The sequence below is a fragment of the Oncorhynchus nerka genome, linkage group LG15 (genome assembly GCF_034236695.1).
Source record: "Oncorhynchus nerka isolate Pitt River linkage group LG15, Oner_Uvic_2.0, whole genome shotgun sequence".
In the NCBI taxonomy this organism is placed as follows: Eukaryota; Metazoa; Chordata; class Actinopteri; order Salmoniformes; family Salmonidae; genus Oncorhynchus; species Oncorhynchus nerka.
This window is the reverse complement of record NC_088410.1, coordinates 39,416,691-39,443,504: the sequence shown is the minus strand read 5'-3', so window position 1 is coordinate 39,443,504 and position 26,814 is coordinate 39,416,691. Positions and strand designations below refer to the sequence as shown.

General features: G+C 43.2%; 1 protein-coding gene across 3 annotated transcripts in view; it reads right to left on the bottom strand.

Annotated features, from left to right (window-relative positions):
- The window catches only part of LOC115142634 (striatin-like), a 74,141-nt gene that overhangs the window by 37,510 nt on the left and 9,817 nt on the right, over positions 1-26,814 (bottom strand). The gene's annotated exons all lie outside the window — the stretch shown is intronic.

Sequence of the window (26,814 nt, the reverse complement as noted above, 5' to 3'; positions counted from 1 at the left end):
AGTGGACTACTTTTGACCAAGACCCGTAGGGCTTAAATGCACTATATACGGAATAGGGTGCCATTTGGGACGAACACAAGTCATAGGCTACTCAACTGTGATACATTTCCTGTTTGTTTTGATCTGGATTATTTTAACTGCTTCCAGGCATCGTAGCTGGTCAGCTGATTCGTGACATATGGTTGACTGATGGACTCACTGAATGGGTGTTTGTGAAAGTTGCATTTAAATAGGACAGATCCGGACCAGTCTTGTTTATCCCCTTGTAATAGTTAAGGTTAGGATAGGCAGAACTGATCCGTCACTGGGGTGAACGGGCTAATTGTGCCAGGCCACACAGGGACAGAACTCTAAATTGCAACTAATACGATTAAGGATAAACACAAAAAGAAATCGTTTTCTCCCCAATAACACACACACTGTCTTCTAGGACTAGCATCGGGCCGTATCGCGATACTGAGCAAAATAAGATACCTCCACCCACGCTCGCACCCCCCCCCCCCAAAACAGCCTATTTTCTTCTCTGTATATTGTACAACAAAATGAAAGTTTAACTTTGAATTAGTAGAAAATGTGTCTAATTAGAATAATAGGCCTATTTAACACTTCAGTTGAAGTGAGACTGTATATAATAGGCTACAAAACACACAGTATACTGCACACACACACACAGTATACTACACACACAGTATACTACACACACACACATACACACAGCATACCACACACACACACAGTATAATACACACACACACACACAGACACACACACACACAGTATACTACACACACACAGTATACTACACACACACAGTATACTACACACACTGATCAAACCCTGTCTCGTAAAAACCTCACTCCAAACCAAAATCAGAATGACCTTTACACTCCCCAACATCTACAGTGAACTCCAGTTACCCAGTTGCTGATGGCAAGGGTTGACCATGGTATCTGTGCTATTCATCTCCAAAATGGCCATCTACTTGTTTCTCCACGCATTCTTGTTGGTTTGTAGAGAACCGCAGGGTGTAACCCCCACGTAACCCATGAACACCGGAATGCCCTGACATACCAAGCACTTCGGCCAAAACCAGCAGCCTTTGGTCCAAAAACTCAAACCAGGTCAAGACTATGCGTCCTTCTAAGCCATTTAGACTTTGTAGAGCTCATAATTGATGTATTTTGAGTAACAGCAAAAACATTTCAACTAAACTTTAAATTAGGCCTTTGTGGGGTTGAGTTTTGCAACTTTATTCTCAGGCTGGACTATTAGAGTAAATTATCTGAACACTAGCTACAAACATTAACTAGCGAAGTCTAAATATTAGCCTACCTAGCCTATCAATGGCCCGATTTGATTTAAAAACGTACTCAACATGAGTTAACATGCTACAAATCTGTACCAAGAATCACATTCGGCTAATAGAACACATTTAGCGAACTTGTGTACTAAAACATATGCTCAGATCAATGAACTAGCCTGATTTTAGCTTAACTAATGAGTTAGCCTAACTCAAATATTTTACGCTGTACATTCAAATCAGACATTTATTGGTAAAAAACACAGATTTGCAGATGTTTGTTTGTTTAGATTCCCATCTGACATTGCTTGTTCTGATATATTTCTTAATTTCTTTATTTTTAGGGATTGGGTATTGTCAGTTTTGTTTATGTACAGTACCAGTCAAAAGTTTGGACACTTGTTTTACTCCTCTTGACAGTTTAACACTTTCTGCGAAGTTGCCATTTTTTACTATTTTACCTAGGGTTACTATACATAACTTTAACCTATTTTATAAGAGATTTTCCAAAACATACACTACTGGTCAAACGTTTTAGAACAGCTACTCATTCAAGGGTTTTTCTTTATTTTACTATTTTATACACTGTAGAATAATAGTGAAGACATCAATTGATATGAAATAACACATATAGAATCATGTAGAAACCAAAAAAGTGTTAAACAAATAATATATATAACAAAATATATTTGAGATTTTTCAAAGTAGCCACCCTTTGCTTTGATGACAGCTTTGCACACTCTTGGCATTCTCTCAACCAGCTTCACCTGGAATGCTTTTCCAGCAGCCTTGAAGGAGTTCCCACATATGTTGAGCACTTGTTGGCTGCTACACTCTGCAGTGCAACTCATCCCAATTGGGTTGAGGTCAGCTGATTGTGGAGGCCAGGTAATCTGATGCAGCACTCCATCACTCCCATTCTTGGTCAAATAGCCCTTACACAGGTGTGTTGAGTCATTGTCCTGCTGAAAAATAAATCATAGTCCAACTAAGCACAACCCAGATGGGATGGCGTATCTCTGCAGAAAGCTGTGGTAGCCATGCTAGTTAGGTGTGCCTTGAATTCCAAACAAATCACTGAGTATCACCAGCAAAGCACACCATCACACCTCCTCCATTCTTCATGGTGGGAACCACACATGCGGAGATCATTCGTTCACCACCTCTGCGTTTCAAAGACACGGAGGTTGGAACCAAACATCTGGACTCAACAGACTGGTCTAATGTCCATTGCTCGTGTTTCATGGCCCAAGCAAGTATCTTCTTCTTATTGGTGTCCTTTAGTAGTAGTTTCTTTGCAGCAATTCGACCATGAATGCCTGATTCACGTAGTCTCCTCTGAAGAGTTGATGTTGAGATGTGTCTGTCACTTGAACTCTGTGAAGTACTTATTTGGGCTGCAATTTCTGTTAACACTGATGAACTTATCCTCTGCAACAGAGTTAACTCTGGGTCTTGTGGTGGTCCTCATGAGAGCCAGTTTTATCATAGCGCTAGATGGTTTTTGCGACTGCACTGGGAGAAACTTTCAAAGTTCTTGAAATATTTCCGGATTGACTGACATTCATGTCTTAACTTCTTTGGGACTGGGGGGCAGTATCGAGTAACTTGGATAAAAAGGTGCCCAGAGTAAACTGCCTGCTATTCAGGCCTAAAAGCTAGAATATGCATATAATTAGTAGAATTGGATAGAAAACACTGAAGTTTCTAAAACTGTTTGAATGATGTCTGTGAGTATAACAGAACTCATATGGCAGGCAAAAACCTGAGAAAAAAATTCAACCAGGAAGTGAGAAATCTGAGGTTTGTGTGAAAGTGCAGGGCGCCAAATTCAAAACAACAGAAATCTCATAATTAAAATTCCTCAAACATACATGTATCTTATACCGTTTTAAAAGGTAATCTTGTTGTTAATCCCACCACAGTGTCCGATTTCAAATAGGCTTTACAGCGAAAGCACCACAAACGATTATGTTAGGTCACCACCAACTCACAGAAAAACACAGCCATTTTTCCAGCCAAAGAGAGGAGTCACAAAAAGCACAAATGGGCATCTTTCATCCAAGCTACTCAATACTGCCCCTGCAGCCATAAGAAGTTAAGGGTGGCTACTTTGAAGAATCTCAAATATAAAATGTATTTTGATTTGTTTAACAACTTTTTGGCTACTATATGATTCCATATGTGTTATTTCATAGTTTTCATGTGTCCACTATTATTCTACAATGTAGAAAATAGTAAAAAGAAAAGAAAAACCGTGGAATGACTAGGTGTGTGACTGGTACTGTATATGCTGTACATGTAATGGTGTGTAAGGACATGGATAGAAAAAGGTGTGACCAGCAGCAGTTATACAGGATGAGTCATGACTAGAATACGGTATATATAGTGCATTCGGAAAGTTTCAACTTTTTTTTAAAGTTACACCCTTATTCTAAAAAAAATTTAAATTGTTTTTTCCCCTTCAATCTAAACCGTTGAAATATTTGCAAATTTAATACAAATAAAAACACTGAACACTGACTATTTTCAGGTCTCTCCAGAAATGTTAGATCGGGTGCAAGTCCGGGCTCTGGCTGGGCCACTCGAGGACATTCAGAGACTTGGCCCAAAGCCACTCCTGCATTATCTTTGCTGTGTGCTTAGGGTTGTTGTCCTGTTGGAAAGTGAACCTTCACCCCAATCTGAGGTCCTGAGCACTCTGCAGGTTTTCATCAAGGATCTCTGCACTTTGCTTCATTCGTCTTTCCCTCGATCCTGACAAGTATCCTAGTCCCTGAAAAACATCCCCACACCATGGATGCTACCACCCCCATGCTACACCGTAGGGATGGTGCCAGGTTTCCTCCAGACTTGACGCTTGGCATTCAGGCCAAAGAGTTCAATCTTAGTTTCATCAGACCAGAGAATCTTGTTTCTCACGGTCTGAGTCTTTAGGTGCCTTTAGGCAAACTCCAAGCAGGCGGTCATGTGCCTTTTACTGAGGAGTTGCTTCCGTCTGGCGACTCTACCATAAAGGCCTGATTGGTGGAGTGCTGCAGAGATGGTTGTCCTTCTGGAAGGTTCTCCCATCTCCACAGAGGAACTCTGGAGCTCTGTCAGAGTGACCATTGGGTGATTGGTAACCTCCTTGACCAAGGCCCTTCTCCCCCGATTTCTCAGTTTGGCCGGGAAGCCAGCTCTAGGAAGTCTTGGTGGTTCCAAACGTATTCCATTTAAGAATGATGGAGGCCACTGTGTTCTTGGAAACCTTCAACGCTGAACCTTCAAACCCGTCCCCAGCTCTGTGCCTCGACACAATCCTGTCTCGGAGCTCTACGACGAACAGTTCCTTCAACCTCATGGCATGGTTTTTTTCTCTGACACGCACCGTCAACTGTGGGACCTTATAAAGACAGGTGTGTGCCTTTCCAAATCATGTCCAATCAATTGAATTTACCACAGGTGGACTCCAAGTTGTAGAAACATCAAGGATGATCAATAGACACAGGATGCACCGGAGCTCAATTTCAAGTCTAATAGCAAAGGGTCTGAATACTTATGTAAAGTTATGTTTACTTGTAAGAAATTTGCAAAAATGTCTAAAAACCTATTTTTGCTTCGTCATTACGGGGTATTGTGTGTAGATTGATGAGGATATTTTTTTTTAATACATTTTAGAATACGTCAGTGGAAAAAATCCAGGGGTCTGAAAACTTCCAAATGCAATGTGGGTAAAACAGTGTGTAAACATTATGCAAGTGACCAGTCTTCAATGACTATGTACATAGGGCAGCCGTCTCTAAGGTGCAGGGTAGAGTAACCGGGCGGTAGCCGGCTAGAAACAATGACTAATGTTCAGGGCAGAGTACTGGGCGGAGGTCGGCTAGTGGTGACTGTTTAACAGTCTGATGGCCTGGAGATAGAAGACGTTTCCCAGTCTCTCGGTCCCAGCTTTGATGCACCAGTGCTGTCTCCGCCTTCTAGTTGGTCGTGGCTCGGGTGGCCGGGTACACCTTCAGTTAACAGGGCAAATATAGCCTGTGTGTGGGTGTGCACACAACAAACCGATATTTAGTAATCAAGACCTAAATACCAGTGACTCACTCAATACAGAAGAGGTCAGATGACGCAGATGCTATACTACAGGACTATTTTGCTAGCAAAGACTGGAATATGTTCCGGGATTCATCCAATGGCATTGAGGAGTATACTACCTCAGTTAACGGCGTCATCGATAAGTGCATAGCCAACGTCGTCCCAACAGTGACCATACGTTTGGATCCCAACCAGAAGCTATGGATTACAGGCAACATCCGCACCGAGTTAAAGGCTAATGCTGCCGCTTTCAATGAGCGGGACACTAATTCAGATGTTTATAAGACATTCCCCTATGCCCACAGATGAACCATCAAACCGTCAATAGAGGACTAAGATTGAATCCAACTATATTGGCTCTGATGCTTGTCAGATGTGGCAGGGCATGCAAACTATTGCGTACTACTAAGGGAAACCCAGCCGCGAGCTGCACAGTCACACTAGCCTACAAGACGAACTAAATGCAAGTAACACTGAAGCATGCATGAGAGCACCAAATGTTCCGGACGACTGTGTGATCACGCTCTCCGTAGCCAATGTGAGGAAGACCTTTAAACAGGTCAACATTCACAAGGCCGCAGACGGATTACCAGGACTCGTACTCAGAGCATGCATGGACCAAATGGCAAGTGTCTTCACTGACATTTTTAACCTCTCCCTGACCAATTCTAATACCTACATGTTTCAAGCAGACCACCATTGTCCCTGTGCCCATGAAAGCCAAGGTAACCTGTATAAATGACTACCGCTCAGTAGCACTCATGTCTGTAGCCATGAAGTGCTTTGAAAGGCTGGCCATGATCCTCAATACGGGGGCCCCACTGGGGTGCGTGCTTAGAACTCCACTCCCTGTTCACCCACGACAGGGTGGCCAAGCACGACTCCAACACCACGCCTGGAATTGCAACTACTCGGTAAGGCGCTACAGAGGGTAGTGCAGTTAGCCCAGTACATCACTGGGGCCAAGCTTCCTGCCAGGACCTATATACTAGGCGGTGTCAGAGGAAGGCCCCCAAAAAATTGCCAAAGACTCCAGTCACCCAAGCCATAGACTGTTTTTTCTGCTACTGCACGGCAAGGCGGTACTGTAGCACCAAGTCTAGGACCAAAACGCTCCTTAACAACTGTGAGAGCAAAATTGCAAGATTGTTATAATACTGAAATTGCATCAAATGGTTGTTCCATGCAATAGAATAGGGGGTTCTTAGAACACTAATCTGTGTGTGTTCTGAGAATGGGTCTCTGGGGGCTTAATGCTGACAGAAGATTTGCACTGCCTTGGGTGATAAACCTAACAAGACCACAGTCCATAGCATGAGTTGGTGTTTCTGTACTGAGGTACCCGGGTGGAGAGGGCTCCAGTATGGATAATTATGAGAGGAACTTTGTTTTGGGGGCCAGATCCTGGTTTCTACCGTCTTTACAGCAGATACGGTCTGCTGTGAATTATTAGTATCTTTCATACGAGTCCTAACCTTGTGACCCATTCCATACATATGTTTGTCATGAACATTCAGGAGGATGTACTTTGCTATAAAATGCTCTGGCTCAAATCCGCTCATTGAACTCTCAACAAATCACCTAGAGGATAATTAGAATTTCCACGACACAGCTTCTACCCCCAAGCCATAAGACAGCTGAACAATTCATCAAAAACGGCCACCCGGACTATTTACATTGACACTGCTGCTTCCCGCTGTTTATGATCTATCCATAATCGCTTTATCCCTACCTACAGCTACAAATTACCTCGAATAACCTGTACCCCCGCACATTGACTCGGTACCGGTACCCCTTGTACAGAGCCCCATTATGTAATTTTCTTGTGTTACTTCATTTTATTTTTTATTTTTTTTACTTTAGTTTATTTAAATATTTTCTTAACCAACAATGCAGTTCCAGAAATAGGCTTGTAAAGTAAGCATTTTACAGTAAGGTCTACCTGTTGTATTCGGCGCATGTGACAAACACACTTTTATTTTATTTAATCTAACTTCATTATACCTTGAACTCAATGTTATGATGCAACATGCCATGAATCATATCCTGAGCAGAGCCCTGTTCACACTAGCCTGATCCCAGATATTTGTTTGTGTTGTCTGGCCAACTTGGAACAAACTGATTTGGGACCAGGCTATATTTGTGCCAGGGTCATGCCTCTAAAGCACTGAGGCTAGTGTATATTTAGCCTGCGCGGCTGAGTCCCCACATACCCCCATCTTTGCTGGCATGGTGGTGAGAATGCAGACGAGACTCTTGTTAATTAGGTGATAAATGTCTGCCCTGGTCAGTGTCAAGCCAGACTGAGCCTTCCTCTTTCTCGCTACCACTCTTTCCCAATAGCGCTCTCTCGGTCTCCCAGTGTGTCTCTGGATCCCGCCCTCTCCCACTCGCTTTCCCTCTCTGTCTCACTCTTTAGCCATTCCGTTTCTATCTTTCTCTATCCGCCTGGCTCACTCGGTCTCTCCCCATCTCCGCGTATCTCAAGTCAGCCCTCTCTGTCTCTTTCCCCAACTCTCTCCCTCGATCTCTTTCTCTTGATCTTTTGCAGTCTCTCAGCCTCTCCATCTCTTGCTTTAAGACTTCTGGCCTGATTCTAGGCATCCCAGATAGCACAAGCCACCTGGGAAAAGGAGGAGGGGAGGGGGGATTCCACATATCAAAACCCGGGCTGGCTCCACTCGTCGAGGACGTGCGCTGACTGACTGTGCACTCGTGACTCGTTAATGAGAGACAGCTTCAAATTCTCAATCTGTTGATCCAATTTAACTTCAAAAGTGACATGTCAAAATGGTGTTCACTGACTGATGTGACATACGACACTAGCTTAGCTGTGGGAAGAAAGAAAAAAACCGAATGAATGATCTTAATATAGCGGCTAAAAATGGACTTAAGCGCCGATGCAATTCTGCGCCAGCGAACACATTCTAGTAAAATGCCATTTAGCAGACGCTTTCATCCAAAGCAACTAAATCATGTGTGCATACAATAGACATATTGGTGGCCCCGGGAATCTAACCCATAATCATGGCATTGCAAGCGCCAAGCTCTACCAACTACACAGGACCAGATAGTAAGGAGAGGCTGGATTGGTTGGAGCATATGGGCCAATAACACATTATAAAAGTGACGGTGTTGCGTCAACATGACATACTGAGGTGTACCGGTGGGTAAAAGTACTGTACCTGCCATAGGCATTGCGATTCAGCTTTTGTTTAAACAACATTTTCCCCGTATGCTTTGCTCCCTTTCCCCAATATCTGCTCCTACGCTTCTCTTCTCCAGTATCCTCTACGCTTAAGAGTACACTCATCTTCCATTGCCTGAAGCTCCTCTCTCTTGCTGCCAGTTTTTGTTTGCGAGACACCCACAGTTTCCAAATGGAGCGGTATGATGTGGCCAGCTCACTCGCATCCAAACACAAACCGCAGCGGGGAATGCCACCCCTACCCACCACCCACCCTCCTTAGCCCCATGGACACGGCCCAGAATGCAACAATTCCCTGCTTTTCCTTTCTCCAAGCAGTCACTGTAAATATTTCCCTTGTTAACTAGTTGCTCCTACCCTCTACTTTTTTGAACATTTTGTTAAAAATCGCGCAACATTTCAGCGCCCTGCTACTCATGCCAGGAATATAGTACGTTCATATGGTTAGAATGTGTGTATAGGAAACCCTCGGACGTTTTTAAAACTGGTTAAATCACGACTGTGGCTATTACATAACGTGCGTTACATCGGAAAGCGCAGGAAAACCTGATCACAGAAAATGGAAATAAATATCCTTGCGCCACTTCCAGCAATTGTTAACAGTGAGCCGAATTAGATAAGACCGAGCATTCAACTCCCACAGCATCCCCATGTAGTCGAGTATCTTGTGAATTTAATCCTCTTTGATTCTTGGTTGAACCGAAAGAGGGGCACCGCTTACCTCCGGTCTCCGCCCAGATCATTCCGGAAGAGCTCTCTCCTGAAATTTTTTCCAAGACGACAGCTAATGATAAGTACATCGCCTACGGATGAATTTTATCGCTTATTAACGTTTACTAATACCTAAAGTAGCATTACAAACGTATTTCAAAGTGTTTTGTGAAAGTTTATCATCTACTTTTTGAATTTTAAAAAATGACGTTACGTTGTGAAATCGCTGTTTTTTTCGTTTATCACACAGTCTACATATAACGATATCTTGGCTTTATATGGCCCGATTTAATCGAAATAAAGACCCAATAGTGTTTATGGGACATCTAGGAGTGCCAACAAAGAAGATGGTGAAAGGTAATGACTGTTTTCTATTTTATTGTGCGGTTTGTGTAACGCCGAAATGCTAATTATTTTGTTTACGTCCCCTGCTGTGCTTTTCTGTTGTAGTGTATTGGTGCATGCTATCAGATAATAGCTTCTCATGCTGTCGCCGAAAAGCATTTTAAAAATCTGACTTGTTGCCTGGATTCACAACGAGTGTAGCTTTAATTTGATACCCTGCATGTGTATTTTAATGAACTTTTGAGTTTTAACTAATACTATTAGCATTTAGCGTAGCACATTTGCATTTCCAGAGCTCTAGTTGGGACGCAAGCGTCCCAGGTAGAGGTAAGAGGTTAAACAACTCCTCAAGACGGAGCGTTAGCCACTCCACGTAACCGCTAACGTAGCTGCATTACCCGCACTCATTTCAAGTCACCGTTTCAACTAAACTCATTGATTTTCTGTGTGGTGGATGATGAGAGTTTCCCCACCCTCACTATGTAAAGTGCTTTCAGCTCTGGAGAAGCACTATATAAATCCAATCAATTCTAATGAATTATTATGTAGTTAGGAACCCAGTTGAAGTCAGTAGGAGGAGTTACTGTCATCACCTCTTAACGACAGTGCATCATTATTCCCGGACCATCATTCTTCCCGGACCATCATCGCTCAAGACGGGAGCTTTCACGTTTTGTTCACCCCAGCATGGTTTGATGCTGTACAGCGAGGGCCAACAGCTCAGTGAAAGCCTGCATGGGCCACAGCGGTTAGCGCAGTTAGGTAGGATGCTGACCCCAGCAGAGGCCCCTGGAGTGATGTCACAGTAGGACTTATCCTAAGTCTAATTTTGTCATAATCTTCCCCCACTTTTTCTTATACTTGGCTTCTCAAATTTGTTTGTGTACGGGAAAATGACATGGCCAACTGACGTGTTTTGACTATGTGAGTGAGAGAAAGCAATCCTGCGCGTGTGTGTGTGCATGCATACATGTTTGTGTGTGCTAGTGCAAATGTGTGCGTTTGCTCAGACTTTTTCTTAAATTCTAAGCTCGGGCCCTGATTATCCAAGCAGTGATTTAACTAGAGGGAATCTGCTGTGCCTTTGAGCACACTGATCTGTTGTCAAAGTGCATTTCCAGGCGATTACGTGCTTCGCCTGAAAAATGCTAAGTGAATGATTTTTCGGGGGGCAAACTGTACTAGTCACCCAAAGGCTATCTAGGCATAGAGAATTCCAAATGATGTAGAAAAAGACAGTAATGATTGGCACATTACTTTCAGGAAAAGTGAGTTCTTTCAACATTGTATTGAGCAACTATTGTGAGAAATAAAACCATATCCTATAGCCATTATGCAGTTAGTGAGTCTTGATGTTACAGCTTCTTGCCAGTAACCATGGCTGCTCAGAAACATTGCACAGCTAATAATTCTGATCATCCCCCAGTTTATAGAAATGTTCTTATACAATGTTTATATAGTGTACAAAACATTAGGAACACCTTCCTAATATTGAGTTGCACCCCCTTTTGCCCTCAGAACAGCCTCAATGAGTCAGGGCATGGAGTCTACAAGATGTCAAAAGCGTTCCACAGGGATGCTGACCCATGTTGATGCCAATGCTTCCCACAGTGTCAAGATGGCTGGATTTCCTTTGGGTGGTAGACCATTCTTGATACACACGGGGAAACTGTTGAGTGAAAAACCCATCAGCGTTGCAGTTCTTGACACACTCAAACCGATGCGCCTGGCAGCAACTACCATGCCCCGTTCAAAGGCACATCTTTTGTCTTGCCCATTCACCCTCTGAATGGCACACATACACAGTCCATGTCTCATTTGCCTCAAGGCTTAAAAATCCTTCATTAACCGGTCTCCTTCCCTTCATCTCCACTAATTGAAGTGGATTTAACATCAATAAGGGATCATAGCGTTCACTTGGTCAGTCTGTCATGGAAAGAGCAGGTGTTCAAAACGTTCTCAGTGTATGATGCTTCATCCACTAATAGAAAAAGGGCCCAAATTTCAACTTCACCCACATGATGACGCTAAGCCTGCCTCTCTGGCAGTCTAATGTGCAAGGTTACCAAGGCAACTGACAAGGTTTTCTGGTCGAGGCAGAGGCACAAGGCAGACGGGCAGAGAGCAGGTCTTCCAATGATGAGCCACCGTCTCTCCATCACCCCTGCACTAGGAACAACTCGATACAGAAACAGATTCAAAAATATCTCATTATGTCATAGTTGAGTCACTGATCTAGTTAGACGACTTTGCTAGAAAACAGTAACACAGAACATTAAATCCTTGGGCACATGCTTCTGCTCTGTATGGATTCAGGAAGCCCATTTGTTGAGACCTTAGTATTCTAGTTATTTTCAAGTGACTAGAGAAAAAGCCATCCTAAGGCCTTCTTCTTCTTGATTAATACATTAGACTAGAGGTCGACCGATTATGATTTTTTTTCCGACGCCGATACTGATACTGATTATTGGAGGACCAAAAAAGCCGATACCGATTAATCAGACGATTTTTTTAGTTGTGATAATGACAATTACAACAATACTGAATTAACACTTATTTTAACTTAATATAAAACATCAATAAAATCAATGTAGCCTCAAATAAATAATGAAACATGTTCAATTTGGTTTAAATAATGCAAAAACAAAGTGTTGGAGAAGAAAGTAATATGTGCCATGTAAAATATGTGCCATGTAAAAAAGCTAACGTTTAAGTTCCTTGCTCAGAACATGAGAACATATGAAAGTTGGTGGTTCCTTTTAACATGAGACTTCAATATTCCAATGTAAGAGGTTTTAGGTTGTAGTTAATATAGTATTTATAGGACTATTTCTCTCTATACCATTTGTATTTCATATACCTTTGACTATTGGATGTTCTTATAGGCACTATAGTATTGCCAGTGTTACAGTATAGCTTCCGTCCCCCTCCTCGCCCCCTACCTGGGCTCGAACCAGGAACACATCGACAACAGCCACACTCGAAGCATCGTTACCCATCGCTCCACAAAAGCAGCAACACTTGCAGCGCAAGGGGAATAACTACTCCAAATCTAAAAGCGAGTGACGTTTGAAACAGTATTAGCGCACACCCAGCTAACTAGCTAGCCATTTCACATTGGTTCACCAGCCATTAGGCTGATAGGCTTGAAGTCTGCGCTGTGCTTGCGAAGAGCTGCTGGCAAAACGCACAAAAGTGCTGTTTGAATGAATGATTACGGGCCTGCTGCAGACTGCTCTATCAAATCAGATCAATTATAACATAATAACACACAGAAATACGAGCCTTTGATCATTAATATGATCGAATCTGGAAACTATCATTTAGAAAACAAAACGTTTATTATTTCAGTGAAATACGGAACCGTTCGGTATTTTATCTAACGGGTGGCATCCCTAAGTCTAAATATTCTTGTTACATTGCACAACCTTCAATGTTTGTTGAAATTACGTAAAATTCTGGCAAATTAGTTCGCAATTAGCCAGGCAGCTCAAACTGTTGCATATACCCTGACTCTGCGTGCAATGAACGCAAGAGAAATGACACAATTTCCCCTGGTTAATATTGCCTGCTAAACTGGATTAGTAGTTATAATTTGTGATTATGATTGATTGTTTTTTATAAGATAAGTTTAATGCTAGCTAGCAATTTACCTTGGCTTCTATTGCATTTGCGTAACAGGCAGGCTACTCGTGGAGTGCAATGGTTAGAGCGTTGGACTAGTTAACTGTGCGGTTGCAAGATTGGAACCCCTGAGCTGACAAGGTGAAAATCTGTCGTTCTGCCCCTGAACAAGGCAGTTAACCCACAGTTCCTAGGCAGTCATTGAAAATAAGAATGTGTTCTTAACTGACTTGCCTAGTTAAATAAAAAGGTCTAAAACATTTTTTATTATTATATATCAATCGGAAATCGGCGCCCAAAAATACCAATTTTCCGATTGTTATGAAAACCCGAAATCGGCCCTAATTAAATCGGCCATTCCAATTAATCGGCCGACCTCTACATTGGACTTAAATTAAGAAACCTAGTTTACTGCTATATTAAACTTTTGCCTCTGGGGGTGGTCTACCAAGAGGGTCCCCTAAATGGAGATATATAGTCCAGAAAGTACCACATCTCCCCACACCCATGAGTAAAAGCATATAGCTATGCTCTTAAAGTAGGAAAATGTATTCCAGAAAAAATCTCTCTCTCCTAAAAAAAAATATTGTATGTTGGCAGTGGGGCCTTCATGTGGAGGTGCCGTCAGCTACATGCAGGAAAACTGGGTAACCCACTTGTTAAACATTCCCTTTGTCTAGTCTTTAGGAGTTGCTGCTCTACATGAAGGGACGGAAGTTGCAAAAATTTGACTGACAGTCTCTGATTCATATCCTTCCAACAGAGTCTTTGTGCCTTCTGACAACATTACATTTAAATGAAAAGACAGAGACTGTTCCGACACCGCAGAGCAGTGTTACAGTTTCTACTTGACGTGTTTCTTTCTGCGTTATTCCTCGTAAGGAAATGTGTGAACATGTGTATGGTGTCTAAAAGCTGACCTACATGCCTTGGAAAATAGCCAAAAGCATAGAAGATCTTGGATTGGGGCTGGATGCATAGTTGATGACGGAGGACACAGAGTAAATGGGCACCGACTAGTGTCCCTCTTATGAATATCACCAGACATGCAGAGTGAATCCCAGGAGAATCATGACATTTCTGCTGTCGTATGGGTTACGAAATATCCCCGGGGTAATTTCCAGCTGAACACCTGTCGTAACCTGTTATAACCAGCATGTCAGCCCCACCTCCTGTGTGTGGAGTGCAAGACGAGCCCCTTCAGGTTGAATCAGGTGCCAAGGCAGTACAAGGCAGCCCAATAATCCAGTTTGCCTAACGCCACATAAGTCATCCAAACCTCAATTATTCTGCAACCAAACTTCAAACTGGTGGCAATGAGTAACCCCTCTGCCACATTTCTATCCAAGAAAGTCATGGAATTTTGGGATATAAAGAGAGCAGCAACAGATTCCTTGAGGGGGAATGTCTCCTCGTCAAAATCTGGAGCAGCACAGGGATGATTCATCAAGAGAGTGGGGAAGGAGGGAGGAAAAAAAGAGAACTAGAGGGGAACGAAAGGATGTGCTGAGCAAGAGAGGGAACGGTGCATGACAAACAGTAGCTTACTCAGAGCACCAGCTCTAACTCGGAGGCAAAGCCATCACATTCAGTTTAAGTATTGCAGGAGGTGCAAAAAGCGTATGCCAAAAGGACCATGGCTGAATTCGTACAGTCTGTATACAAAGTCATATCTATAGGCCTACATGTGTTCAGTCCAAACTAGAATTTAAGTTAAACCATTTGGCAGTGAGCTGAGGACCAGTAACCTTAGGGACATTCCATGGTAAGGGAAATACGCTTTGACTCAGTTTTTTATCTTTCAAATGTATGACAAACAAAAACATTGATTTCAAAAGGTTAACCAATCATACAACGCTATACAAAATGACTACTTTTAACAATTTAAACTGAAGAATTTACAAAAACGAATTTAGTGGAAGAACTGTGCAGACGCAAACTTTGTTAATGGAATTAGGGTCAAAACTCCCTCAGTTTTGTATTCGACCACGTTTTCCAAAAACTTAAATATCTGCTCCGAATACACGGTAACAAAATTACATCATGGGTCCCTGAACTGTACTACACAGAAATGCATTATGTATATGAATGTCATTCTCATGCTTCACAAGTTTGGACATCACAGAGCAGCACAGCAGAGTAGAGTTCAGTATAATAGTAAAAAAAAAATATGGTTAGTTACATATCTGGATATTATTTGATGATATTGTATCCATTTGACAACATTGCACTTTTTTTTTTGCGCTACTTGGATGTATCTGCACAAACGCTTTTTCCTTTATTGCTTGTTCCCCAACTTTTTAAATAGGGGGCCAATTTCTTTTCAGCACTTACTTCCATGACTGATTAAAACTGATTCTCATGGCTCCCTCTTGTCCCTCTGCAGCAGACAATGGTAAGCAATATGGTTGAAACGAATCGCAATACACAAAGAATAGTGAGAATCACAATACAAACAGTTGAAGTCGGAAGTTTACATACACCTTAGCCAAATACATTTAAACTCAGTTTCACAATTCCTGACATTTAATCCTAGTAAAATAAATCCTTGTATTAGGTCAGTTAGGATCAACACATTATTTTAAGAATGTGAAATGTCAGAATAATAGTAAAGAGAATGATTAATTTCAGCTTTTATTTCTTTCATCACATTCCCAGTGGGTCAGAAGTTTACATACACTCAATTAGTATTTGGTAACATTGCCTTTAAATTGTTTAACTTGGGTCAAATGTTTCTTGTAGCCTTACATAAGCTTCCCACAATACGTCGAGTGAATTCTGGCCTATTACTCCTGACAGAGCTGGTGTAACGGAGTCAGGTTTGTAGGCCTCCTTGCTTGCACACGCTTTTTCAGTCCTGGCCACAAATCTTCTATAGGATTGAGGTCAGGGCTTTGTGATGGCCCTCCAATACCTCAACTTTGTTGTCCTTAAGCCATTTTGCCACAACTTTGGAAGTATGCTTGGGGTCATTGTACATTTGGAAGACCCATTTGCGACCAAGCTTTAACTTCCTGACTGATGTCTTGAGATGTTGCTTCAATATAGCCACATAATTTTCCATCCCTCATGATTCCATCTATTTTGTGAAGTGCACCAGTCCCTCCTGCAGCAAAGCACCCCCACAACATGATGCTGCCACCCCTGTGCTTCATGGTTGGGCTGGTGTTCTTCGGCTTGCAAGCCTTCCCCTTTTTCCTCCAAACATAACGATGGCCAAACAGTTCCATTTTTGTTTCATCAGACCAGAGGACATGTCTCCAAAAAGTACATCCTTCGTCCCCCTGTGCAGTTGCAAACCGTAGTCTGGCTTTTTATGGTGGTTTTGGAGCAGTGGCTTCTTCCTTGATGAGCGGCCTTTCAGGTTATGACGATAGAGGACTCGTTTTACTGTGGATACAGATACTTTGTACCAGTTTCCTCCAGCCTCTTCACAAGGTCCTTTGCTGTTGTTCTGGGATTGATTTGCACTTCTCGCACCAAAGTACGTTCATCTCCAGGAGACAGAACGTGTCTCCAACCTGAGCGGTACAACGGCTGTGTGGTCCCATGGTGTTTATACTTGCATACTATCGTTTGTACAGATGAACGTGGTACCTTCAGGCGTTTGGAAATTGCTCCCAATGATGAACCAGAATTTTAGAGGTCTACATTTTATTTTCGGAGGTCCTGTCTGATTTCCTTTTGATTTTCCCATGATGTCAAGCAAAGAGGCACGGAGTTTGAAAGGACAGTGGGGCAAAAAAGTATTTAGTCAGCCACCAATTGTGCAAGTTCTCCCACTTAAAAAGATGAGAGAGGCCTGTAATTTTCATCATAGGTACACTTCATCTATGACAGACACAATTAGGGGAATAAAATCCAGAAAATCACATTGGACTTTTTTATGAATTTATTTGAAAATTATGGTGGAAAATAAGTATTTGGTCAATAACAAAAGTTTCTCAATACTTTTTTACCCTTTGTTGGCAATGACAGAGGTCAAACGTTTTCTGTAAGTCTTCACAAGGTTTTTACACACTGTTGCTGGTATTTTGGCCCATTCCTCCATGCAGATCTCCTCTAGAGCAGTGATGTTTTTGGGCTGTTGATGGGCAACACGGACTTTCAACTCCCTCCAAAGATTTTCTATGGGGTTGAGATCTGGAGACTGGCTAGGCCACTCCAGGACCTTGAAATGCTTCTTAGGAAGCCACTCCTTCGTTGCCCGTGCGGTGTGTTTGGGATCATTGTCATGCTGAAGCCAAGCCACATTTCATCTTCAATGCCCTTGCTGATGGAAGGAGGTTTTCACTCAAAATCTCATGATACATGGCCCCATTCATTCTTTCCTTTACACGGATCAGTCGTCCTGGTCCCTTTGTAGAAAAACAGCCCCAAAGCATGATGTTTCCACCCCCATGCTTCACAGTAGGTATGGTGTTCTTTGGATGCAACTCAGCATTCTTTGACCTCCAAACACGACGAGTTGACCAAAAAGTTATATTTTGGTTTCATCTGACCATATGACATTCTCCCAATCTTCTTCTGGATCATCCAAATCCTCTCTAGCAAACTTCAGACGGGCCTGGACATGTACTGGCTTAAGCAGGGGGACACGTCTGGCACTGCAGGATTTGAGTCCCTGGCGGCGTAGTGTGTTACTGATGGTAGGCTTTGTTACTTTGGTCCCAGCTCTCTGCAGGTCATTCACTAGTTCTTGTGATTATTTTGACCCCACGGGGTGAGATCTTGCGTGGGCCCCAGATCGAGGGAGATTATCAGTAGTCTTGTATGTCTTCCATTTCCTAATAATTGCTCCCATAGTTGATTTCTTCAAACCAAGCTGCTTACCTATTGCAGATTCAGTCTTCCCAGCCTGGTGCAGGTCTACAATTTTGTTTCTGGTGTCCTTTGACAGCTCTTTGGTCTTGGCCATAGTGGAGTTTGGAGTGTGACTGTCTGAGGTTGTGGACAGGTGTCTTTTATACTGATAACAAGTTCAAACAGGTGCCATTAACCTCTTCCCTCTACTCGGGACGCTTGCGTCCCAACTAGAGCTCTGGAAATGCAAATGTGCTACGCTAAATGCTAATAGTATTAGTTAAAACTCAAACGTTCATTAAAATACACATGCAGGGTATCGAATTAAAGCTACACTCGTTGTGAATCCAGGCAACAAGTCAGATTTTTAAAATGCTTTTCGGCGACAGCATGAGAAGCTATTATCTGATAGCATGCACCAATACACTACAACACAAAAGCACAGCAGGGGACGTAAACAAAATAATTATCATTTCAGCGTTACACAAACCGCACAATAAAATAGAAAACAGTCATTACCTTTCACCATCTTCTTTGTTGGCACTCCTAGATGTCCCATACACACTATTGGGTCTTTATTTCGATTAAATCGGGCCATATAAAGCCAAGATATCGTTATATGTAGACTGTGTGATAAACGAAAAAAACAGCGATTTCACAACGTAACGTCATTTTTTAAAATTCAAAAAGTAGACGATAAACTTTCACAAAACACTTCGAAATACGTTTGTAATGCTACTTTAGGTATTAGTAAACGCTAATAAGCGATAAAAATCATCAGGCGATGTAAAAATCATTAGCTGTCGTCTTGGAAAAAATTTCACGAGAGAGCTCTTCCAAATGATCTGGGCGGAGACTGGAGGTAAGTGGTTCCCCTGATTCGGTTCAACCAAGAATCAAAGATGATTCAATTCACAAGACTCTAGACAACATGGGGATGCTGTGGGAGTTGAATCCTCGGTCTTATCTAATTCGGCTCACTGTGAACAATTGCTGGAAGTGGCGCAAGGATATTTATTTCCATTTTCTGTGATCAGGTTTTCCTGCGCTTTCCGATGTAACGCACGTTATGTTATAGCCACAGTCGTGATTTAACCAGTTTTAAAAACGTCCGAGTGTTTCCTATCCACACATTCTAACCATATGAACGTACTATATTCCTGGCATGAGTAGCAGGGCGCTGAAATGTTGCGCGATTTTTAACAAAATGTTCAAAAAAGTAGAGGGTAGGAGCAACAAGTTAATACAGGTAACGAGTGGAGGACAGAGGAGCCTCTTAAAGAAGAAGTTACAGGTCTGTGAGAGACAGAAATCTTGCTTGTTTGTAGGTGACCAAATACTTATTTTTCCACCATAATTTGCAAATAAATTCATTAAAAATCCTACAATGTGATATTCTGGATTTTCTTTTCTCATGTTGTCTGTCTGTGACAGAGGGAGATGAGGGAGAGAAATGAGAAAATATCTTAAAGATATGTGGGGTTTTGGTAACAGAATGACAAGACACTGGGCAATATTTCTTAAACTTACAGAAGGTAAACAATTTCTCCAAAACAAATTAATAAGTGTTGTTATTAGTTGGCAGAGATCTTCGCATCAATATTGTGTTTTGATGTATTTCTGATACTTTTTCCTGGTAGATGTTTTCTAATACCCCCTTTTCCATCCGTTTACCCAGAAATCAAATCCTTTACTTATGCCTTTTTAAGATACATTTTTATCTATGGCTTTATTTTCGCAAAAAATATTGAGACTCTTAGCTTTCGTTTGACACCCAATTCAATATGCTCCTATGACCTTCATGCTTGTACTTATGAGTCCTTTGATAGAAATGCTAAATCTAGGTAACCGTAGAAACCTGAAAACACCAACACCAAACGCTATCAACTCTGGTAACTCAAAATGTACAAAGAACACAGCGACTATTTCATTCGTTCATACTAGGGAGGGAATGCACGTCTTCAGTATTTCCTCTACAGGTTTGTTTTGTAATAACAGATGTGTTTTGCGAGATCTGCCTGATTAGATCCATTGTCCTAGATCCTGATCTCTGCTCTAGACAGTGTGGATGGTCTGCATTCCCGTAAACCAGCCGTGGCTACACCACCGGAGTGATGCAAAGTATTTCTATGCTAAAATGTTGGAGCGTCAGAGGAAACAGGGAGAAACCCTCCCCCCCAGGGGTAGAATAAATCTCCTGGCTCTAACAAATAATCTTTCACTCTCTTACTTGCTTGCTTACTCTCTCACAAACACACACACACCACATTCCGTTGGATACCCACAGCACTGGCATAGTGATGAACCCAAATTCCCCAGCGCCACAGTAACCGCTACTAATAGATAGGAGGAGGAAGGGAGGAGTGGAGAGTAAATTCAACAAGGCCTTTTGCGTTCAGCTCGGATAGAGGGTAAGAGCTGGGCTTCTGGAATGGTAGGAACAACGGCGTGACGCAGCAGCCCTGGGGTGAGTGCTGACATGAGAACACTTCTGAGGGCAACAGCTCTTTAATTAGAACAGCGAAACTCTGGGAGCAGGGAGAAGAGGGGAGGGGGAGCCCTTGCAGATTGTGTGTGTTTAGGTTCAGAAAGAGTATATAGAGCAAAGACTAGGCCTACATGTAAATATGCACAACTTACAAGCCGCTCACTGAACAAACTAAGTAAATCCAGGCAGCTTTTCGTTTGCTGACGTTCTTTGGCTGTAGAGTTTTATTGAGTGGACTTTCTGAGTTGGAGGCAAGTAGATAAGTGAAAGGAAGGAGTGAATTGACTACACTATGATGCCAGACAGTCTGCGCCCACTGATGTTCTGACCTTTTAAGCTCACGTGTCGCTTGTTCCCTATGCCTTACACACGAGAGAGGCTTGAGAAAAACCCTGCAATATAGTCCTGTGATGTGCAGTACAGCATTGCACAGAACAGAAGGACCAACTGACGAGTGGGAACCAATCATCATGACAGTAGAGAAAATGTGTAACCCCATTACATGCAAGTCGGTTGCGTCCCAATCCTCTACACTTCTGCCCAAGTGCGCATTTGCTTACTTCCCTTCATGGATTTAAAAAGGTAGAATAAATACAGTGGAATGCTTTCAAATGCATGGGGAGAAGTCCACAAGTATACAGTTACTAGAGAATTTAGACAGCAGGGAAGGTCTGTAAATTGTACACAGTCGCTGCTCCACTAAGCTGTGGCTGGAGCATGGAGGCAATGTCACAGGGGGTGGAGTTGGGCTTGGGTAGAGTGGGGTGGGGTTTGTGTGTCGCCCCAATCACATATAAGTCAGGGTCTTTCATTGCCGATCCTCTCTGTCCCACTAAGCTGCCGGCGAAAGAGTTTTGAGGCGGGGAGGAATGAAAGGGGGAAGGGTTAGAAAAGCCTGAGACATGACGTAAGGTCTGGCTCAGTGGGACCATGATGTTTACGGGACTAAAGCCCCCGCTCCCTGGCCAGTTCGCACAGCTTTGCGGGCACCGTCATATTAGCATTAAATTGGGCCCGGCCGCACTTGTAAACACATGTACTCAAATACCTCCCTTTGATGTGCGAAAACAGCAAGGCCCTTGGGAAAAGGAGCAGCTATGCTGACATAAGGAACTGAATGCTTGTTAAAACAGTACATTCTGTTTTTTTCCTTGATGCCCAACAAGCTCAGTGGAGTGTATGCCTGAAATGCATGAAAACACAAAACAAAACACACACACTACTACTAGTATAGGTAGCTGATATAGCCTATCCTGTAAGGCTTTTAAAAGCTATGCCTTTGTATTGTTGTCTTTGGCATTTCCAAAACAAGTCAATGTTAAGGACATTCATTACCTACAATACAAGAGAGTGGACAAAGTTTATGAGGAAATATGATTTAGGCTCCTACAAAGAGTGTAAGGTGTTACAACATATGGTGCAGTAGTAGGGAGGAGGAAATCCAACACACTAACTGTCAGACAATTATTAATCCATTACACTAAACGACAACACCCAAAATTAACTGTTGAAGGACTGCCTTGTAGAGCGGGACTTCATTTTCCTCTATGTTCAGTAACCTCGGCAGCTCATGGCAGAAGAATCAGAGCAATTAGTACATTCTGGTTCTAACAGACTCCATAAAGCATTCATACACTAGGCTATATGGCCCAAATTGAGATGATACACTGCTTATACACCCAGATGGAGTGAGGCACCAAATACAGGTCTTTCTGCCTGAGAGAGCAGCCAGGACTCACAGATTGAACGCAACATTGCAGTGCTAGCTCACTATGCTAACACAGGAAGTGGCTGTGGGCGACGGTATGCGGGCGAGCTTAACCAGCGTTACAGTGGCTCACATAGGCACAAAGCGCCCGTTGTCAGCCGCTGCGAATCAAAGGTACAAGAGTCAACTCCTAAGGATTACGGGGCATTGAGCTACCCGGCGGCCATTACGAGGTGGTTAAGTGAGTAAGAACGAGAAGATGAAAGTTGTGGTTAGAGCGGTTAGCTGATCACAGCCAGCCAGTCGGGGTTAGCTCTACAGTGAAGTCTTGCACAGGTTGTGTTGAAATAAAACAAAGCAGTCGTGTCTACGGAAGCAGCCTGATTATCCCGCCAAAAACATCAGCCAATCAATGGCGAGGCATTGCAGAGTCCAAAAAGCTTCACACAGCAGAAGCCAACAAAACTGTTGCATTTAACTTATTGTGCCACATTTATGCACACGGTCCATAGACAGTCCACGATTCCAGTACACAAGCCACAAAATGTATTTCATCCTTTAAAAGTTTCAGAGCTGCTTAGTTCAAGCAACGCCGCCGCCATTATGTTGACTGATATATCATTAGTATAATGTAACACTTAGTTTCATGGCTTAGTAAGAGACTAAACTCATCTGGAAGTAATAGAATACTACATAATGACTATGGAGTTGTCAAGCTATAGCTCAATTCAAAACCATGCTCCATTTCAACGACCTAAAGGTCTTTGTGGAATACTGAATGTGACAATATGACTGACAGGATGCGGGCCTGTGGGAGAATATACATAGAGGGCACGGCCAAATCAGTATTGCCCTCCATGTCACAATAGAGTAGTGGGGAGCACCAGGGTTAGGGATTAGAAGAGAGTGTGTGGTGCACACACACACACACACACAGCTTTGACAGATAAGAGGTGCTGTAAGGCAAACGCAAAGTGGTCACTCACGAGTGGCTGTATTTAGATGACTAACAAACAAAACCCAACAGCTTTAAGATACCAGGGGCCGTATGTATCAAGCACCTCAGCATGAGAGTGCTGATCTAGGATCAGCTGCCCCCATCCATGCAACCTTATTCATTGTGGTCTAATAAGGCAAAACTGATTCTAAATCAGCACTTCTACCTCTGAGACGCTTGATACATACAGGACCTGAACAAGTTTTTACTATTACTGTATTTCACCTCCCTGGCACAAGGAGATCCTGAATTCTCCTCTCTGGTCGGTCCTTCAGCACAGCTTAACGAAGCGGACGCTCATTGACAAGCCACAGCGCAAAAGTGTCTCAATTCATTTTGTTTAATAACCTGGATAAGAGCATCCCGCGGGCCATTTCTGTGCCACGCGGCAGCAATTGGAGCCGACAAGGCCAACAGGGAAAGGAGTAACGGCCAAGGATTCTTGCGGAGTTTACAGTGCACTCTCAGGGAGAAGTTCAAGTGCATTTGGCAACTGCAGCCTGACTGACCTACAAATCACTCGGCATCCTAAATGACGACTCCGTGTGATCTGTAGATCGGTCGGTCTGCAAGACAAAGACTCGATCCCAAACTCCTACTGTATGTAACTCTAGGGCTTGTAGTTACTGTCAAAACATCTCCAAAGTGATTACAGGTACATTGGATTTGAATAGTCAGTCTTTTAATGACAATGCAGTTGTTTTATTTAGAAAGGAGTGCCAAGATGAAGAGCTAATCAGCGTTCTTAGTTTATGTATCCCCTGTCCCTTGATGCCTGCTATACCCTTTTCACACCATCGTGACGATCCAAAGCCAACCGTGCCGGCTCGGGTATTTTATTTTCACATTGTCCTCTTAAGCACGGTTACAGCAACAACGCTGGATACATAACCAGGTCAGCTCTGAGCAGTTTGACTCAGTAGTGTGAAAATCCCTCTATAGGTAGCCTGCTAGATAAGGTCTTGAGAGAGCACCGACTTTCCCAATACAAAACAAGAAACATGACAGCTAACAGCAGACTTTGCCAAAGTGTTATTAACGTCGGCACGGTCTCTCTCCAGTGCTGAACCTTAATTCAGATGAATACCGAAACGGCTGGAGCAGTCCCCTGGTACGCTCTGTCTGAACTGAGGACACACACAGAGTGTAAACACCAACGCTGTGTGTGGAGACTGCGGACCACAAGAGTAGGTGGTGTCCCCGAGGCGCGCGCGCACGCACGCACACACAGAGAGTAAACACCAACGCTGTGTGTGGAGACTGCAGACCACAAGAGTAGGTGGTGTGCCCGAGGCGCACGCACACACACACCAACGCTGTGTGTGGAGACTGCGGACCACAAGAGTAGGTGGTGTCCCCGAGGCACACACACGTTTTCTGCTCAGATTCCTTTTAATCTGGCAACCGACATTGAAGAGCATCTGGAGGATAGAGCACGCATACGCCTGTGTGATTACTTAACTCAAAAGGAAACATTTGTGTTTAATGGTATGGTTAATTCAATACACCCAGATCCATTGTATATTGCTCGACAGTCTCTAGAAATGATGTCAATATTTTCTTTATAAAACCAGTATACACTTTAAAACATCAGAAACAAAAATGTATCAAAACAATTCCTAAGGAGAAGGACCAACCAGGGGCTTTGACAAAATGAGGAGATTTTTTGGGAGACTAGGAAAGCCGCGGGTGTTTTGTTTTTAGTCCTCTTGTTTACATCAAAATGGAAATTACAGGAATCATAATCCCCTTTTGGTTTTCGGTTTCCCCTGAGGGGCACGAAGAAGGGAGTAGGAAGGAAGTACTTTCTGTCTGGAGAACGCCACAGGGCCCTCTCTTCCATCTCGCTCTGTGGTGTGAGCCTGACGACTTCTCACCCTCCTCTCATGTTCTCTCTCTATGCCTCGCTCTCAGCCTGTTGTCATCTGGTCCACACGCTTGAGGACCAGATGACAACTGCCATATGAGTTGTAACCCATGGATAATATCACAAGGGCCAGAAAGAAGTTAACCGTGCCGACTAGTGAGAACTGACGACTCCACGTGAAGTGAAGTCTCTTTTAGTCGCTCTCTTACTTCCACATCCTTTTCTTCTACCACGTCAGTTGTCCTTGCTATGTACTGCAGGGGTGGCAGGGTCTCCCACCTTTCCCAAAGCCCTTTCTTAAAGCAACAGCAAGTCCCCCAGAAAGATCTAGGACCTGTATGCATGATTGTGTGTCCAACACGGCTACTGAGCTGGAGCACTTGGCTAAGTGGAGCAACCAGTTAGTTCTCGGAGGGCTAACTAACTGAATCTTGAAATCAGGTCACCAGTCCAATCTCATCCATCACTAATGTGTCATTGCTGCTGCCATTGTCACATGATCCAGGTTATAAGAATCAACGGATTATAGTGGTCAAAAACAGTACTATACTTACATGGTAAATCAGTTGGACTGATGACCTGTAATTCATATGTGATTCATATAAAAAAATATTTTAAAAAAAAGAGTATAGTAAGATAAATACTGCATCTCTATACATTCATTAGGCATACATCAGGTTTACAATGCACAGGGATGCCAGAACTCACATCTGTCTTGCACAAACCCAAAGTCACTCTTACGCACTCACGGGCCCGGAACACATTGTAAGATGGACGCCTCAGTGCCACTCTCCAGAGCGTTGTCTGCCAGGCACCTCCTGTTGTTGACGATAATAGTAAAGTGCTTATGGTGCTTAGGCGTGACCCAGGGTGTGGTGCATTTGGCTACGCTGTTTGCATTACATGGCAAAACAAGCAGGTGTGCATACCATTCCTTACAAGGGAGCCTCTGAATGACGTCAAAGGGAAGAAGTATAAACCTGGGCTTTGCTTTGGCCTGTGTTGCAGAAGCGAGAGAGTGCTCGTGTGATGCATCATTGCTTAAGAAGCATGTGTTGTCTCAATCCCACGCATCCACCCAAGAATACCCCCAACAAGTGGTCCTGTGTGGCTCAGATGGTGGGGCGCTTGCAACGTCGGGGGTTGTGGGTTCGATTCCCACGGGGGACCAGTACGAAAAAGTATGCACTCACTCACTCTGCTAAATTACTCAAATATAAGTTACATTATTTAGACAACGCATCATGGGGTATAAACCTGAAAACCCCAGTCAGCAGCATTACTGCCACAGACTGGGTGGTATTGCTAATGGCAATTGTGAAATGACGCGTGGGAGTCTGCTGTGATTTCCACATGACAAGAGCAGTGTGCATTCACCGCGACGTTCGCTCACCTGTCCAGACACGTGAGGAAGCCCGCACTCCCTCCATCTCCAATGTCAGGAGACAAATCTATGGAGAATGTGACACTAACTGCTGGCAGGGCTCTTCCGCGATCACACTGCTGCAGTAATATTATACCTGACATTGTCAGCACTTCAGCTCCACCGCTACAGCGAAGACGCCAAGGTGACGTGAGACATTAGGCCACAGATACTCCATTAGAACAGCAAGTGGACCAAGAAAAGCTAAACAAATTCCAAGGCGCTCCTGTACAATTCTGAAAAGCCTTTTTGGTGTTGGCATA